This window comes from Pezoporus flaviventris, unplaced genomic scaffold (genome assembly GCF_033815535.1).
Source record: "Pezoporus flaviventris isolate CSIRO_AGI_PZ_B2104156 unplaced genomic scaffold, CSIRO_AGI_Pfla_v1 ptg000047l, whole genome shotgun sequence".
NCBI lineage: Eukaryota > Metazoa > Chordata > Aves > Psittaciformes > Psittacidae > Pezoporus > Pezoporus flaviventris.
The window spans coordinates 14788951-14805661 of record NW_026892595.1 but is presented as its reverse complement, the minus strand read 5'-3'; the positions used below and the strand labels follow the sequence as shown (position 1 = coordinate 14805661).

Sequence of the window (16711 nt, the reverse complement as noted above, 5' to 3'; positions counted from 1 at the left end):
AGGGCAGGATGTGGTCCCAGAACTGGGCCCAGCTTGGAGGTCCAGTGCACGACTGCGGGGAGCTGGAGGCTGGTGCTGCTGCAGTGTCACTAGAGCAGGGAGGGCCCTGAGGGGTGAAATGGGGCCTGGGGCCATGGGCAGAGTATGGGGAGACCCTGCGGGAGGCCAGAGACATCAGCGTCTTGGTGCCCTCAGGGCCTGGACAGGAAGGACCAGTTGAATATCCAATCTTGTTGGACATTTTCACAGAAGACTTTGGCATAAAAGGTCACAGTGTGAAATTCGGAACCTTACCGTTCATACGTAACAGGTACAAACATATGTGCATATCATATGCCGTATACATCCAAATGGCACAGTTGGATCATCCTGAGGATTGGGAGGGCTGGAAATGGGATCAAAACCAAAAGCTGCTGTTCTAAAAAGCAGCTTAGGATCAATGGAGAAAGATAAAGGCCTGAGTTTAGTAATAGTCACAAATTGTGGTTTAGTCACCAGTTTGGGTATGATAACATAAAAAGAAAAAAATAGAACAGGCAAAATTTTTCAGCTGAACTATTCACGTGTTATATAACTGTACATTGGTGAGCCCACCTGTACCTGAAGGGAGGGTCTGTCAGCCTCGAGGCATTTCACTGGAATATAGCATTAAAGTTTGCCATTTCAGTTCCCAAAAGGAAGAAAATGAAATAGGTAGTACTGCATTGCAAAGTGATAGTTGAGAGTCATTATGACTTCTCTCTGTATCGCCAGGGAAGGTAAGAACTATTTGAACTACACTGCAATGCTAGAAGAGTACTACATGGGTATAAGCTTGTTGTGGAGTTAAAAAAAAAAAAAATAAATTAGATATTGATGCTAAGAAGCCTTATTTTAGGATAGAAAAAATGATGGAACAGTCAACTAACAGAAGAGGGAGAAAAGAAAACCCTCTTGTTTAAGTTGGAGTTGTTTATAGACTGGGTTACACAACATCAACAGAGGCTCTGGGAGAACACGGTGTTTCCAGGTGAATCCAGTTCCAAGCCATCCCATGACACAGGGCTGCTGTGCATTATTACCTCTTTGGGAGTTGCCAGAGCAATGATAAAATGAAAAGATGTTGTACAACTCTCAGGTATATTAAAAAGTGCTAGCAGAAAAAACACTTTCAAACATGACTTGAAAAATAAAAAATGAATAACACTGTTGAAGAAATTATGCCTTTTGCAAAGAGGGATCATTAGTATACTTAAACTACACTGGAACTTTGTGATACATTTGATGTCCCATCAAGAATTCATAAGGCATAGACCAAAACAGAATAAAGAAATTATCTTGTCCACCTCTGGTTTTCAAAGAAAAGTCCAGCTATGCTTGGAATAAGTTTTCTAATGTTTCAGAGTTGCTATATTGAGTTACTGAGGCACACATTTTGACTTTGTGGTCTCTGGTTCTGTGTAGTGTCTTCTGCACATCATTTTATTACTGAATTTCAAATGAACAGCTGAGGTAATTTAAAACTTGCTCATTTATTGTACTAAGAAATGCAAATGATGTTGGATTTTCTTTTGGAAGTTATTTTTTCTCAATAAAAATAGGCTCACTTTAGGATCCTGAGATCAACTGAAAAATAATTATGAATATTTCCATTTATGATAGATACTTATTTCCATCATTTTGATTTACACTCATCTTAGGAAGTTATAATTCTAGTGTACAGTGAAAGATTTTCATCAGTATAAAGAGAAATGGCTTTTAATACTGGAGACCTTCAAAGGTGAAAGTACTTCTAAAAAGGCAGTCTTAAAAACTCAAGTGCCTTTATCTTGATCTATTATCTTCACGTGAACTGCACACAAAAGAACGGATGGCATGATCTGACCAGGGTCAGGGTTTGATCCGACCAGGGTCAGGCAGTCGTACTTCTTTTCTTTCTCTATGCAACTTCTCCAAGACTAAATGATCTTTTATTTTGTTAAAAATAGATCCATCTTTTGGATTTTAGGTGTCTGACAATTTCTGCTTCTCCCTTGTGCTATTGTGGTGCTACTGGTTCCTTTTACTGTTTGAATTTTAGGAACTATTCCAGTACATTCAACTTTTTTAAGACTGGATTGCTTACATATTTTAAGACTGGATTGCTTACATATTTCAGTTTCACATTTAACAAAGAATGCAACCCCCAGATTTTAATCTCTCTCTGCCTGCCCCTCCCTTCCATGATTCTTCTGCCCATAGAAGAGCTTCATTTAACTAATGCCCTACCATCTATACTTTCCCCAGTATTTTGCCCTCACTTCTTTGGTGCTAACTAAAGGAAACTACTGAAAAATAAAAATTCTGGCATTCTTAATATTTAAGTTTTAATGCAAATGCATAAATTAATTACGTCTTTTGATCGCAGCCACCTCTGTGAGCTTCATTTTCTTTCTTATATTAGAGCAGAGAAAAATTGCTTTCACCAGAAAACATGAAAGAAATTCAAGTATAATAATAGCAAGAATATGAGTTCTGAAGGCTTGGGAATATTCCTGACCATGTCAAAATTATGTAGCAATTTATAAAAGAACACCCAATTTTATAGTCCCAAGTCAGTATTTTTTGGAAATTTTGATGTTTTGCTTATTATGGAAGCATTTACTTTTGTATTACACTCACCTTTTAAACAGGTTCCTTAGGTTATTTTAATCCAAGCAATTTTGTAATACTGATAAAATACACGAGAGCAGCTTCCTTCTGCTTAAGTTTTGATGACTTTTAGAAAATAATTCAGGATGAGGTTCCTTTTTTTCTTTCTCTCTAATAATGCCTCATAAGTTGGGCAAACACTATTTATTGTTAAAATTTATTAAAACCCACAGGAAATTCACACTTGATTAAGTAAATCTTCGTAACTGCAACAGCAGAATGAAAATATCCCTACATCATTAAGTACCTGTTAATTCTACAAAATGGAATACTAATAACTTGCTATAGCGAAAAAAGAATAAAAACATATTTTCCCCAAGAATAACTGAGCCGTCACCACTTCACAGGACAACACTAACAATAAAGTGGCTTGATGGAGTAAGCTGCTGAGTGAGCTGCATTCATTCCTCCTGACCTGTCTCCAGGATATCTTCCCAACAACTTTAATGATGGCTTTCTTGTGTATCACCTTCAAGTGATGACCTGTGTGCTTACAGTGCCCCACAATCCCACTGCCTTATAGGACTCTTGACTTAAATAAACTTCACTCTTGGGCTTGTAGCAAACTGCAGAGCAAGTTGAGAAAGAACAGTACCTGACTTTATGTGCCAATTTTAGGAGAGAGAAAAAGTAGCCATGGACTTTCATGCAGGAGAAGGATTTAACTTCTGCAGACTCTTTCACAGACATATTGCACTTCATCTTCTTATCAACCTTGAGTAACACAAGCTGCATTTATTAGTCGCTAAGACTCCTGTATGCATATCTTAAAAATGACCCTCATTTTCCTTCAACACATTCAATTGTTCCTTGTTTTCCCTATTAGTATGCCCCAGTGAACACCAGCATTCATCACTAGAAATGTCAGACATAACCGAGAATTTCTTCAAAGCCATTTTATTGCACGCACAAAAAAAAAAGAAAATGAGACTTTATGTAGCTTCAGTAGTTTTTTTCAATCTGCCCTTGATTTGTGGTACGGTTGTCCTTGATTCCTTCATTTGAGTTTTAAATTAATACCTGGTATGTGAAGAGTTCACAATATTATGCACATGTAGACATGTACAGATATTCTGTCACGCTATTTAAAAGAGAGTTAATAAACAATGAAAAAATACACTGTCTTTTCACACTGAAAACCTCAGTGCATAATCAAAACTGACTTCATGTATGCAGTGTGCATTTTGTTAATTAGCTTCCTTCTGGCACCTCTGAATTAAAAATCAATTTTTCCTCCTCATAATAAGTAACATTTAATATTTGCTGGTACTGTGATAAAATGCATTTTGAGGTATTTTTATGAAGTACCAAATTAAATGTTTCAATTAGAGCTTCAGTGAACTATTCAGCAAAGATTTGAATGAACCCCTGTAGGCCAACCTAAAAAAAAATCTCCAGGCCTATATTTCCATGCACTCTATAAAGATGTGTCAGACTTTCAACTAAAATAATTTTTTTTCTAAATGAACTGAGAGAGATTACATCTCTTTTGCTCAATTACTCCTGTTTCTACTACTTTTCCTCCTATATTCTTGTGCCTGCGTGACTCTGGAGCAAATAATAATGTGAGACTTTGGAGAGTGTAAGGCTGAGTTAGGATCTATAAGCTCCAACTTCAGAATATGAAGCTGAAAAGTTCATTTTTGTTGTTATTCCTGTTTTTCCAACAGGAAAAACCCTCCAACATCTGTCAGCTGAATATCTCTCTAGCCTTTCTGCTATTAGCAAGGATCCTCTGGGTTCTGCCATAAGATACATACTCCAAGACTACTGTTTCTTGCCCTGTCTCTTTTTCTTTGGTTTTTAGGCTTGTCATCAGCTTCTTGAAGCCTTTTTTATCTGCTCTTGTTTGGAGTCTTACATGTCTGCCAAGGTAGAGCTCTGAACATTGTGAGTCTTGTGAGAGAGTATTCCTTACTCTGACTTTGCTTAGCAGAGTAGGCAGGGAATATTCCAGGCTAAAATGGATGGTTCCTGTAAAAGTCATAATCAATTTGATATTAACACAGCCACAAAAATTTCATGGTGGTGGCTTTGGTTGTTTTGTTTTTTTCGTTTTGTTTTTTTTTTATAAAGGTGTACAACATCATACTCAAAACTGAAACTTGGAACACTTTCACTTGTCCCAGTCATGTACTACATGACTCAGTCTCATAAGCCTTCAGAAACATGAAGCAGAATCCTTTTTCTTTAAGCAACTTTTCCTGTGGAAAAATTATCCCCAAATAAGAAACTTCAGCAATGTGAGAAGGAGAAAAATATTGTCAGCATTTTTATCCAAAGTATTGCATAATTAGCTTTATTAGCACTTGGGCAAAATAGAGCCTCCAGATGACTCGGTGACACAAGTTCAGATCTGCTAGCAAGCTATGAGTATCAAGCTCGTCATTCTGTTGGTAGGATGTGTATTTGAAAGGCTGCAAATTTGACCATTCATTAATCATTTTTAGGGGCATTCTTTTATAAGATCAGCTTTGGGTGGGGGTTTTGGGTGTTTTATTGTAATTACAGCTTATATTTATCATACCTTACACAAGCACTCAGACACATACACAACTCATGGAGTTCCCAGGACCCTAGCATGTATTTACACTCAAATACATACTTCATTGTGTGAGTGGCTGCATGATACTTAGCTTTTGACTGGGTTTAAACCACGACCGTGTCCTGAAGGGTGAGAGTGGAAGAACCAAAGTCAAAAAAAAAAAGGCAAGAGGAAGAGGGAGTGAATTCACTGTTCATTTCCTCTCCACTTACAGGGGCACTTTCTAAAGATAGTATGGAAAAAACAAAGGTGTACACAACTTGAATAATCATGAGGTCAATAAAAATCTCATCAGCTTTTAGAAGACATTCAAGTGACATTGTAGAAAAAGAAATTTTTATGAATGAAATGGTATTGAACTAAACTGGTAGCTTTCATAATGGTCTTTGAAAGGTTCTGACCTAAACAGATTACAAAGCAAACCAGTCATGAGGACAAAACATGGCAATAAATACAAAACATATCCTAAATACAAACAACGCATCCAGAATAAACACCGACATAGTTGTTAGACAAATAACACTCTACCATGTTACATTTTCTGACACTGACTAATGTTTTCTTTTTGCACGGATAGCTCATAGGCACTCTCTAAGAAATTACTCCCTTTAGAGAGACTCAAGCGGCAAATAAACTTCAATTGAGTGCACTTGGCTCCCAAGAAGAACTGTACTAGAAATAAAAACAAACATTATTTAAATATCTAATCAGAGAGATATCCAGTATATGTGTATTTCACTGTTAAATTGACTACATCATACATACAATATATACCCTGTTTACCCTGTATGCAAATGGTAATGTGCTGTTTTAGTACAGTCATTTAATCTGCACAGTCAAAAATATACAGAAGAAACAATTTTCCACTTTTCTGACGAACTGTTGAGTTCAATTCCATCCTTTTGTGGTCCAGGCAATTACACTGATCTTGAGAATGTCTTCGTCATGCTCTCTCTCAAGTCTAGCATTTAATTAACAAAAAATAATTACATATATATTATATCAGTATTAATTTATGTTAATAGAACAGCTGATATATTTTCTAAGAAAGTACTATTTTAATCGCATACATTCTAAATAAAATGCTGCTAGAAATATGGCTAAAATCGCAGTTAATTATAAATGTAACTAAAAGGGTGTCACAAGGTTAGGAACAGCAATAAACTATGTGTCACTGCAAACATCACATTGCAAATGCTTTCAGGATTTAATTCTGAAGATTTATATATCACTTGACTTATCTCTTCCATTTCAATGTCTGTGTATATCTCCCAAGAAATAAGCATTATAAAACTTGAATATTGCTCCTAAAAACAATAGAGGATTTTGTTTTGTTAATAGCACAATTGGTTTCCCAGACAGGAAATTAGAAACAGCACCCTTAGGACTATTTTTGAACTACAGTGAAATGAAATAAAACTTTTCACTGCTATTGACAGAGCCTAATAAAATGTTTCATAGTAAATTGCCTTTGTTGCATATGTACATAAAATTAATTATGCAAATAATGTAATATCTCTATGGATATCTACGACAATAATCATATTTATGCTTTTCTTTTTTTTTTTTATCTTCACACAGGTATTTTCCAGAAATGACATCAAATAAAACTCTGTGATTTTACCTACATGAAAATGAAAAAGCTAATGAACTCCATACTGTGAACTTTTTCATGCAAAGAGTAACCCAGAGCAGTTCCCAGGCCTCATGTAATGGCCTGCTCTATCACAGAATGGCTGATGCCAGAAGGCTCCACTGAAGACAGTCCTATTTAATGCTCTGCTCTGGCCAGAGTCAGCTGTAGCAGGATATTCAGGGCTGGGTTCTGTCAGGTTTTCAGTATGTCCAGGGATGGAGAGTCAACAGCACTGCTGAGCATCCTGTGTCAGTACTCAGCTATCGTTACAGTGAAAAAAGAGTTTCCTGATGTTTGAAAGGAACCTCCTATATTTCAGTTTGTGCCCATTGCCTCTCGTCCTGTCACTGGGCACCACTGAAAAGAACCTGGCTCCATCTTCTTTGTATCCTCCCTTCAGGCATTTATGTATGTGGAGCAGATCCCCCTACTGAGCCTTCTACAGGCTGAACTGCCCCAGCTCCCTCAGCCTTTCCTCATGGGAGAGATCTTCCAGTCTCTTCATCATCTTCACAATCCTTCATTGGACTCTCTCCAGTATGTCCATGTCTCTTTTGTACTAAGAAACACAGAATTGGACACAGTACTCCTAGTGTGTCTTCACCAGTGCTAAGTGGAGAGGAAGGATCACGTCACTTTACCTGCTGGCAATACTTTGTCTAATGCAGCCCAAGATACCATTATCTGTTTTTGCTGCAAGGGAAGCTGCTGGCTCATGTTCAACTTAGTGTTCATCAGGAACCCCCGGTCCTTTTTTGCAAAGCTGCTTTCCACTTGGGTAACCCCCAGCATATGTTGGCGACTGGGGATTTTCTTCCCAAGGTGCAGGAATCTGCACTTTCCTTTGTTGAACTTAATGAAGTTGATGACTTGTACATGTCCAGTTTGTTTTCTGTTCCCTGGTCTGGTCCTCCCCCTCCTCCTCCAAGCCTTCCTTGCTCCAGACTTTTCCACTGCTCTCAGGGGCCTGGAACTTCTGACAGTGGAAGGCCCATATTTTTCATAGCCTTCCTTTTGCTTACAATATACCTGAAGAAGCTTTTCTTGTTGCCTGTGACATCTCTTGCCAAGATTCAGCTCCAGGTGGGCTTTTCCTTTTCTAACCCCACTCCTGCATGCCTGGGCAGTGTCTCTGTCCTCCTCTGGCTGATCTGATCCTACTACCACCTCTGTGTGATTCCTTTCTATGTTTCAGTTTAGTGAGAAGCACCTTTTTCAAACCTGCAGACTCCCTGCAACTTTTCTGGGCTCCTTGCTTGATTATTCTTGAGCTTGAATGGTCTGTACTTATCCCTCAGCATCAGACCAACTCACCTCTTAATTTAAGCATATGAAAAGAAGCCTTGTGTGGATGGTGTTCCAAGCACACAATCCCATGAAGAACACAATTCTCTATTGAACAGCGCAGGACATCCAGGACAGAAATTATCTGCCCTTTTTTCCTGGGAAGACCATCTCAAATTCATTCCTTTAAATCCTCCAATTCAAACTATAAGACCTGGGGTGGGGCAACGCCAGGCACAGCTACAGGTTGGGCAAAGAGATTCAGAGCAGCCCTGCGGAGAAGGACTTGGGTGTGTTAGTCGATGAGAAAATGAACATGAGCCGGCTTCAGTGCGCGCTTGCAGCCCAGAAAGCCAACCGTATCCTGGGCCGCATCTAAAGGAATGTGACCAGCAGGTCGAAGGAGGTGATGCTGCCCCTCTACTCTGCTCTTGTGAGACCTCACTTGGAGTATTGTGTGCAGTTCTGGTGTCCTCAACATGGAACTGTTGGAACAAGTCCAGAGAAGGGCCATGAGGATGATCAGGGGACTGGAGCACCTCCCATATGAAGATAGGCTGAGAAAGCTGGGGCTGTTCAGCCTGGAGAAGAGAAGGCTGCGTGGAGACCTCAGAGCAGCCTTCCAGTATCTGAAGGGGGCCTATAGGGATGCTGGGGGGGACTGTTCATTAGCGACTGTAGTGGTAGAAAAAGGGGTAATGGGTTCAAACTTAAACAGGGGAAGTTTAGATTAGATATAAGGAGGAAGCTCTTTACTGTAAGGGTGGTGAGGCACTGGAATGGGGTGGCCAGGGAAGTTGTGAATGCTCCATCCCTGGCAGTGTTCAAGGCCAGGTTGGACAGAGCCTTGCGTGACATGGTCTAGTGTGAGGCATCCCTGCCCATGGCAGGGTGCTTGGAACTAGATGATCTTAAGGTCCTTTCCAACCGAAATCATTCTATGATTCTATGAAACACAAATGGCTTCAATATGCTGCCATTCCAGACACTGTTCATGCATTTCCCTGTGTCTCATACACTCATTTTAAATGACAGCAAAGAAAAGAAGGAACAAACAGGATATGTACCTAATGAAATACATCTCTCGCAATGATGGAAGTTTTGCCTTCTGCATTCCCCCACCTGCTGTCTTTGTTTATTGTCATCCCTTGCTGTATTATGTGTAATTTAGATTGCATGCTCCTTCAGGTAAGGAGCTGTCAGTTTTTATTTGTCTCTACAATGCCATACACACCTATGACACTATAAAATAATTAATACTAACAATTTATGACAGAGTACATTGTTACAAATCATCACATATTGTGTGCACTTATGTAAGACAAGAACAGATTTTCTAATACAAGTGGAAATAACACGCTGTTTCTTGAAAGTTGATTTCTTAATGTTCGCTGTATAAACATGATTACCTGAAGAAATGCTCATGCTTCCAAAAGCTTACCTGGTTTTTCCACCTTTATTATTAAAAATATTAACATTTCCTACAAAAATTTGACCTTTTCTTTATGCCCTAAGACTATCACAGTTTAATAAATTCTGCTAAAACGGAGATACTACTGTTATTTTTGTGGCACATAACATGGATTTTCCACACAAAACTTCACATAACAGGACAGGAGGAATGCATTAATTGATGTATACAGACAGAAACTAAAAACCAGTAGTCCTAAGTCTCTATTCTTCGGTAGATTAATTCCCCACAAAGCAAAGTTTTTCATGTACTTCAGCAAAAGAATAATATCACCTTTTCCTCTGAGGAGTTCAAAGAAGTTACTGTTTTTTTTTTCTGTATAAAGAGAAGATACTGAGCTACTCTTGTATCTAGGAAACTTTTAAATCTGCACCTTACAGATTTGGAAAAATCTGAAGTCACCACTCTGAAAATGACTGTATTATGAAATATCTCTGTATCTCCTTTTGCAGTCAATAATTATATCTACACACTAGTCTAGAAAAATGAGCAGCATTTAGAATTTCACTTTGATAGTTACAAATACGTTAAAGAAATGTCTAGGCTAAGGAAGACCTGGTTTGCCATTTCTTAAAGAGGAGTTTGTGGAGGGAGGTTTTCCCAGCAGAACAAAAACTGAGATGTGACGAAAACTTCCTTTCACAAACACTGTGCAGACACATAAACAGGAAGACCTCTTCTTTTGGAAGAGCTCCAAAATTAAGCTTCTTAGATGGAGACTGCATTTTTCCAGAGGACCCTATCAAAAATTCAAAATACATCTTCAGTTTATTTTCTGTCAACCTACATATTTTATGTGCTTTCAGATAAAAAAAAGCAAAGGTGTTTTCAGACTCATTGCACAAAGCTTTGCTGTCATGTACCTATACATCTTACAACTGTTGCGCATCCCTGAAGAGTTAAAAATATATAAATGGATTGCATGGTTCTAATGCCGCAGAGGAAACTGACAAATCCAGACAAAGTATCAATTTTAAGTATTTTTAGAAAATTCTTTTTTTTTGTGCATGTTTTGTGAACAGTCAACAGGTTTGTTTTTATGAATGTTTCCATTACGTGAAATTGAGAGCTTGCCACTGATGGCACATGGTGTGGCTTCCTTGGTTGGATCTCTTGGATCTGGCACAACAATGCTTTCACGTATTTCAATATCCTTCATAACCTCTTTGTAACACCGATAAAAATTAACAGTATTGACCTTTATGGAGTACTTTGACTTCTGCAAACGCATGAAGATTTTTCTCTACAGGAGTCCCATGTACTGCTTGTACACCACTAAAAGGAATTTATTTTAGCTCCTTCACATGAGCTGAATTTCACACCAAATTAATTTTATTAACTTGTAACATTAATTTTATTTCTTGTTCAAATGAAATTTAATGCGTCTCCTTTCTGTGGCATAGACTGTAACAATTTCAGTCACACAAGCTGTACTCTACTGTGTTTTGGTTTGGGCATAAGCATATTTGCATTTTAGCTACTCAGCCACTGCTCGCAAAGCTCTGAACAACAACATACCTATATATTATTGATCTTTGATTGGGGAAAACCTCATCAAAAAGCTGAAATGAATCAGTGTCATCTTCACCAGCACTTGTTTACAATTTTTCTTTTTTGCGCACCTTCAGTTGCATAATTTATTTCTGTATTCTTTTTTTTTTTTTTTTGGTGAAGTTGATCACTATACATGTCATAGAATCACAGAACCATAGAATAGTTAGGGTTGGACAGGACCTTAAGATCACCTAGTTCCAAACCCCCTAGCTTGAAATGTGCAGGAGAAACAGCAAGAGACCTATGTGCAAGTTGCAGCCTTCAAGGAGAACCTTAGGAAAAACAACTGTCTTGTTATGCAGAGCAAATCACTCTCTTCCTCTTTGTCAAGACCCTCTCCCAAAAAGGAGCGAAAAGCTCCTGTTTGGAAGTAGGTCTTGACACCCTTCCCTCTACATCTCCTCTCTGCTCCATTCTTCTCATGCTCCTGAACCGTCTCCTCTACTTTGTGACCCTTCAGGAGCCACAATTTCATGTACTGCAGTGATCTTTTAAATTTACCTTTTTTTAAGAGCCCAAGTCTGACATGTTCATGCTTTACAGTTTTAATTGTCACAATTTTATATGCCATCTTAAAATTGAAAGTTTTATTAAAAGTATTTTTAAAAATGGTTTGGTCTTATTAAATGTAGCAGCTAGTGGCATCTTTCAAATAGGGATTTTATTCTTTACTGGGGACACAAATGTGTTTAATGGAAGTTTCACAAAAGAAACACAGCTCAGAAGAGAGATGTAATATGCAGGTGGCTTTAAGAGCAGAGCACAAACTGCATGAATACTGAAGACATATAAACATGTAAGCACTGTAGAAATGTCTTCTTACCAATCGGGATTTGTTTATGACTCGCCCCTGAAAAAATGGAGAATTAAAAAAAGCAGTGTCCTGGAAACAAAAAAATACAAAGTAACATGTACAATATAAATATCAGATTTGACCCACATATAAGGAAAACTAAAGTAAGCAATATCTTTTTGCTGAAGGAGATAGAAACTGAGAAACATCAATGACATTTACATGTCTTTCCTAACTGCAATTTTGGCTGCCATTTGGACAGTGCCACTTCTGGGCAAAACCAAAGTAGGTGTTCAGTCATACATACAAACACTAATAAACAAGTTAGGATGGAAACTGGACACTTTACTCAAACTGCAGTAAAGTGAGGTATCTGCACAAGCACTACCTAGGTATATTACATTAAATACGCTAGGAACATTCTCTGGCACTGAAACTGACTGGCTTGAAACAGCCCATACCCATCCTATTAACTATCTTGTTCTCCAAGACAGAGACAACCTAGGCTCCTCCTTCCAATAAATCTCCAAACATGCTCAGGAAAAAACATAAGCTGGCCTGGGCCCAAATGTGTGCCAGGAATTATTCTAAAATTTAGTAGCAATGATGATTTTAATCCAGGGCCTGTGGGTGTCTCCTGACACTATTTTCTGTACTGATACAAACACAGCCAAAATGTCTGGTTTATATTTCTCAGGTCTTCTCTGCAAAGTTGTAAGTTCTTTTAGATGAAGTGACTGGAAACTGGACTTCCAAAATTTTTTTTTATATACATTCCAAGAATACTACAATAAAGAAATAGACTGCTGAGTAGAGAATGTTAGCCTAATAATAATAGCTCTGGGTTTTATTCCTCCACAGAATACTTAGAAATAATCCTTAGACCTAGTAGTCTGCATGTCAGAAACTGAAAAGCACTGCTTCAAAATAATCTGGCATTAGTATACAGACTGATGAGAAGGGAATGGTGTATTCCTTTTATGACAGAAGTTTAACTAGAAAACTACTGTACATGTTTCTCAGTTGCCCAAACTAGGATTCAATATTGAAGTAATGACTTGATGCTGCTTTGCACGCTGTGCCATACTTTAGAAAATGGCTAGTGGTAAAAAAAACATGGCAAGTAGAAGCTGGCTTTGGTTTCACATGCAAAAAGAACATAAGTGCTAGACAGCAAAAGTTTCTTATTTACAAACAAAGGAGGACACGATTTACTAACCATAGCTTCTTCTAAATAGAATAAATTTGCATGCAGTGATAGTTAGATTTTATTTATTTATTTTTACATCAGGTTTCAGATCTTTAGCAGGAGGTAAGTTTAGCCTTTTTCAAAATCTGCACACAAAATGGACTGCTTCATAGCTCTCTGTCTGAAAGGCAAAAAAAAAAAGCAAGGAAAGCTTAATGCAAATTCTTCTGAAGGCAAGAAGCAGAAGATCCAGATCCAGCAACATGCAGGGTTTCTTCATTGACATTTGTGTAGCTAGACCAAAATCAGTGTTAATTATATATTTCGCATCAACATGAGGCCTGAACTTAACACCTTTGCACCCTGAACCTACTAGAGTCAAAGATTCACAAGGGAACTGAACTTCAAAATTCAGTATTCTGATGCACTGTAATTAATGGCCTTAAATTGAACATGTTTCCCCCACTTTACCTCCTAAGCAGGACATCCATGGAGCTGGGAAACATCCTGCTTCATTGATGAATATCAAAATTAGGAGGTGCATTTAGCCCTCAGAGATTATGTGGCTCTAAAAATCTTTGCTTATTCCTATTCTATAGCTGTTTCTGAAATTTCAGCAATGCATCTGCACTCATCTTCATACAAACCATGCTGCTCCTTAGGACAAGCAAGACTGAGCCTTTGACCAACAGCAGGTTGTTTTATATGCTAAAATGCTCGGCTTGAATGACTTGTGCATTTTTTTTCCAGGCAGATTTGTAGGGATGACAGAGTGAAAGAGCTGGCCCCTTTCTGGGAACTGCTTGGACAAAAATGCTGTATATATTGAGCTTTTCTACCTGCCAAAGGTCCTCCTATCAGAAAGAAGAGATGCTGGTGTGGGGTACTGTTAGGGACAGAAGTATCTTAGAGGCTTCTTCACTTTAGTATCTTGAAAGTAGCACTGCCATGTACACAAAATTATAATATTTTTGTGTGTGTTTGTGTATAGAGACATAGCAATCATAGCGCTTAGTTTCACATGTTTACTCAAACTGCATTAAACTACAGCATTTGGTTGTGATGTCCCAAGACTTGGCTTACTCCTTCACAGGAGGCAGAATGCCCCGGAATAGCAGGAACAAGCAGTGCAGATGTTCAAACAACCCTGCTCTGCGCTGGGGCCCAGAACACTGCAGCACAGCAAACAAAATTGGATAAGTCCGGGATTTGAGGTTTAGCCGAACTGTTTATTAAGGAGTTGAACATGAGGTTTCAAAATACTAAAGCTGTGGTATGCTCATGTACTTTTGCACCTTGCTGAAACACAGGCTTCACCCCATTACTGTGGAATGCGGAGTAAAAAAAAAGAAAACAAACAAACAAAAACCCAAAACCCCCCTGACCTTATGGAAGTGGGCATAGCCCATCACCTGTGTTCACTTCACGTTGCTCTTTCCAGAAGAAATGTGTACTTACACATGGAGAAAGACTCAGTACAGAACCCCCACCTGGGCTATTACCCCTCAGAGTTGATGGCACCTGTCACTCTAGCCTCAGGAATCACTGAGCCTTTCATAAAGCCAGAAGAGAGATTTTTGTGGAAGAATAAAATGTTAAGGTCCATGTTGCCTTTACTACATATTGAGTACTAATGGAGCATTGGAGGCACTGTACAGCATGTTTCAATGTTTGGCCTCACCTCTGGCAACGTCTCATGCCTCAGAACAGCAATTCACACAGACCAGGTGTAACAAAACCTTGCACAAAGTACTGATGCGGCTGCTTGACTGTAGTTCACGGAGCCACACATCACTACGTTTGCTGCACGCCACAGATGGGTGTACTGCCACATCTTGGACTGCAGCATCAGGATTCTCTGGTCAAGAAAATCCATACAAAAGCCATTTGTTGACTTTGAATTTCTTCTTTTAACATCTATACCAAGATCGATCTTCAGTATTTCGTATTACACAAGCTCTCAGCTACCCAGATATAAATCTAAAGCACACAATCCCTCTCTTTCAACAGTATTATTCAGACCCTGAATTTCTTTAGAAGGTGGTGTTAGTTCCTTTTTGAAACACTATCAACTCAATCCCTAATAAATAAACCAGATTATATAAACACTAACTTCAAAAATGTATTTATTTATTTATATATAAATATGTGTGTTTTTTTCTCTGCATAATTAGCTTTTTCTTTAAGGAAAGCATTTGCTAAAACTGACTTGTGAAAAGCGACTTGTTAGGGTTTAATATAGAGATCATTTCCTATCAAATCTCACATAAAGTCAGTAGGAATTAAACTGAATTTAAGACTTATGAAAACAATTCCCCAGTTTGTACAAATATTTATCACTTATTTTGTTTGTCTCTATTGAGGAAAATACATGACCTTAAAAAAGAGGAAAAACAGCTCAGGAACAATTTGAGGATCTGAGCCTACAGCTGAGGTCCACAAAATACTTTGACACCTGTACCCCACTGATTTAAGTTGAACTTCGGTGTGAAAATATCTTTGTACATACTTTGTGTCTTCCTACATAAAAATATTTTGTCATTGTGGAGGTATTCCCCACAGGTTTAAAGTTTGATGACCTACTGTGGAACTGGAAGAAGCAGGCAGTTCTTGCCCTGGTCACAGCTGGTACAGCTTTATTAGTTTCAGTGGAACTTCAATGACTTAATATGTCTTGGACTTTTCCCTTTAAAAAGCACAGAAGATCAGAAAAAAACATTTGGATTCTATTAAAAAGACATCAATGGAATTAATAAATTCATACTAATACAGAGCTGTTGACTTCTAGGGAAAGAACTGCACCTTTTCAATCTTTTCGTTAGCTCTCCAGCTCGGGATTAAATGACATATGCTGACATTTAAGATGTGTGTAACAGTAGTGTTCTGAAACCAACGCCTTCTCAAGCAAACTGCGCAGCACCAAAAATTGGTTAAATAGTTAATGAATGAGGAAAAAAGACTGGTGCCAGTGGGAAGTGTCCTAAGCCTAGGCGAAATTTTCAGGGGCGTGTGCTGTGGTTTGTACGGGTGGAAGCTCTCTCAACATGAGGCCAATGTTTGTGAGGCTGTTTCCCGCATAACACCTCTGAGCTGCCACCACCTCCCATGCAGAAGGACCTTTAACAACTCCCCAGCTCTGTGATTCCCTGCCTGCTCACCTTGTCCTTGCTGTCTTAACCTCACCCTGGCCAAGCCCTGGTGGGAATGGCAGATTTGTGACCTGCCACTGTCATAAAAGCTTAAGGCCCCACCCTTGCTCTTAGTTTACCAAAGGAAATTACTTCTTACTCATTTGCTGTACCCGCAAAGAAGGGTGACAGGGAAGAGAATAATAAGTGGATATGCTCTTAAATCATATGGACATGGATTTATTCATGCAGCTGGCAACTATCTAAATCCACCAGGACTCTAAATGAGTTTATGGTTCTCATCAAAGCTTTTGCACAGACCTGTGGATTAGTCATGCTCTAAATGAATAGCTCATTCAACGCTGCAAGCCCTACCTGGCTACTTTCTAGTTAAAAAATGTTTGCATGGTAACAGGGATAGAGGGAGAATCAGATGCTGAG

The 16711-nt window shown here is 38.5% G+C and overlaps 1 protein-coding gene across 1 annotated transcript in view; it reads right to left on the bottom strand.

The window, feature by feature from the left end:
- ZNF804B (zinc finger protein 804B) overlaps positions 1–16711 on the bottom strand; it is a 234877-nt gene that overhangs the window by 83927 nt on the left and 134239 nt on the right. The gene's annotated exons all lie outside the window — the stretch shown is intronic.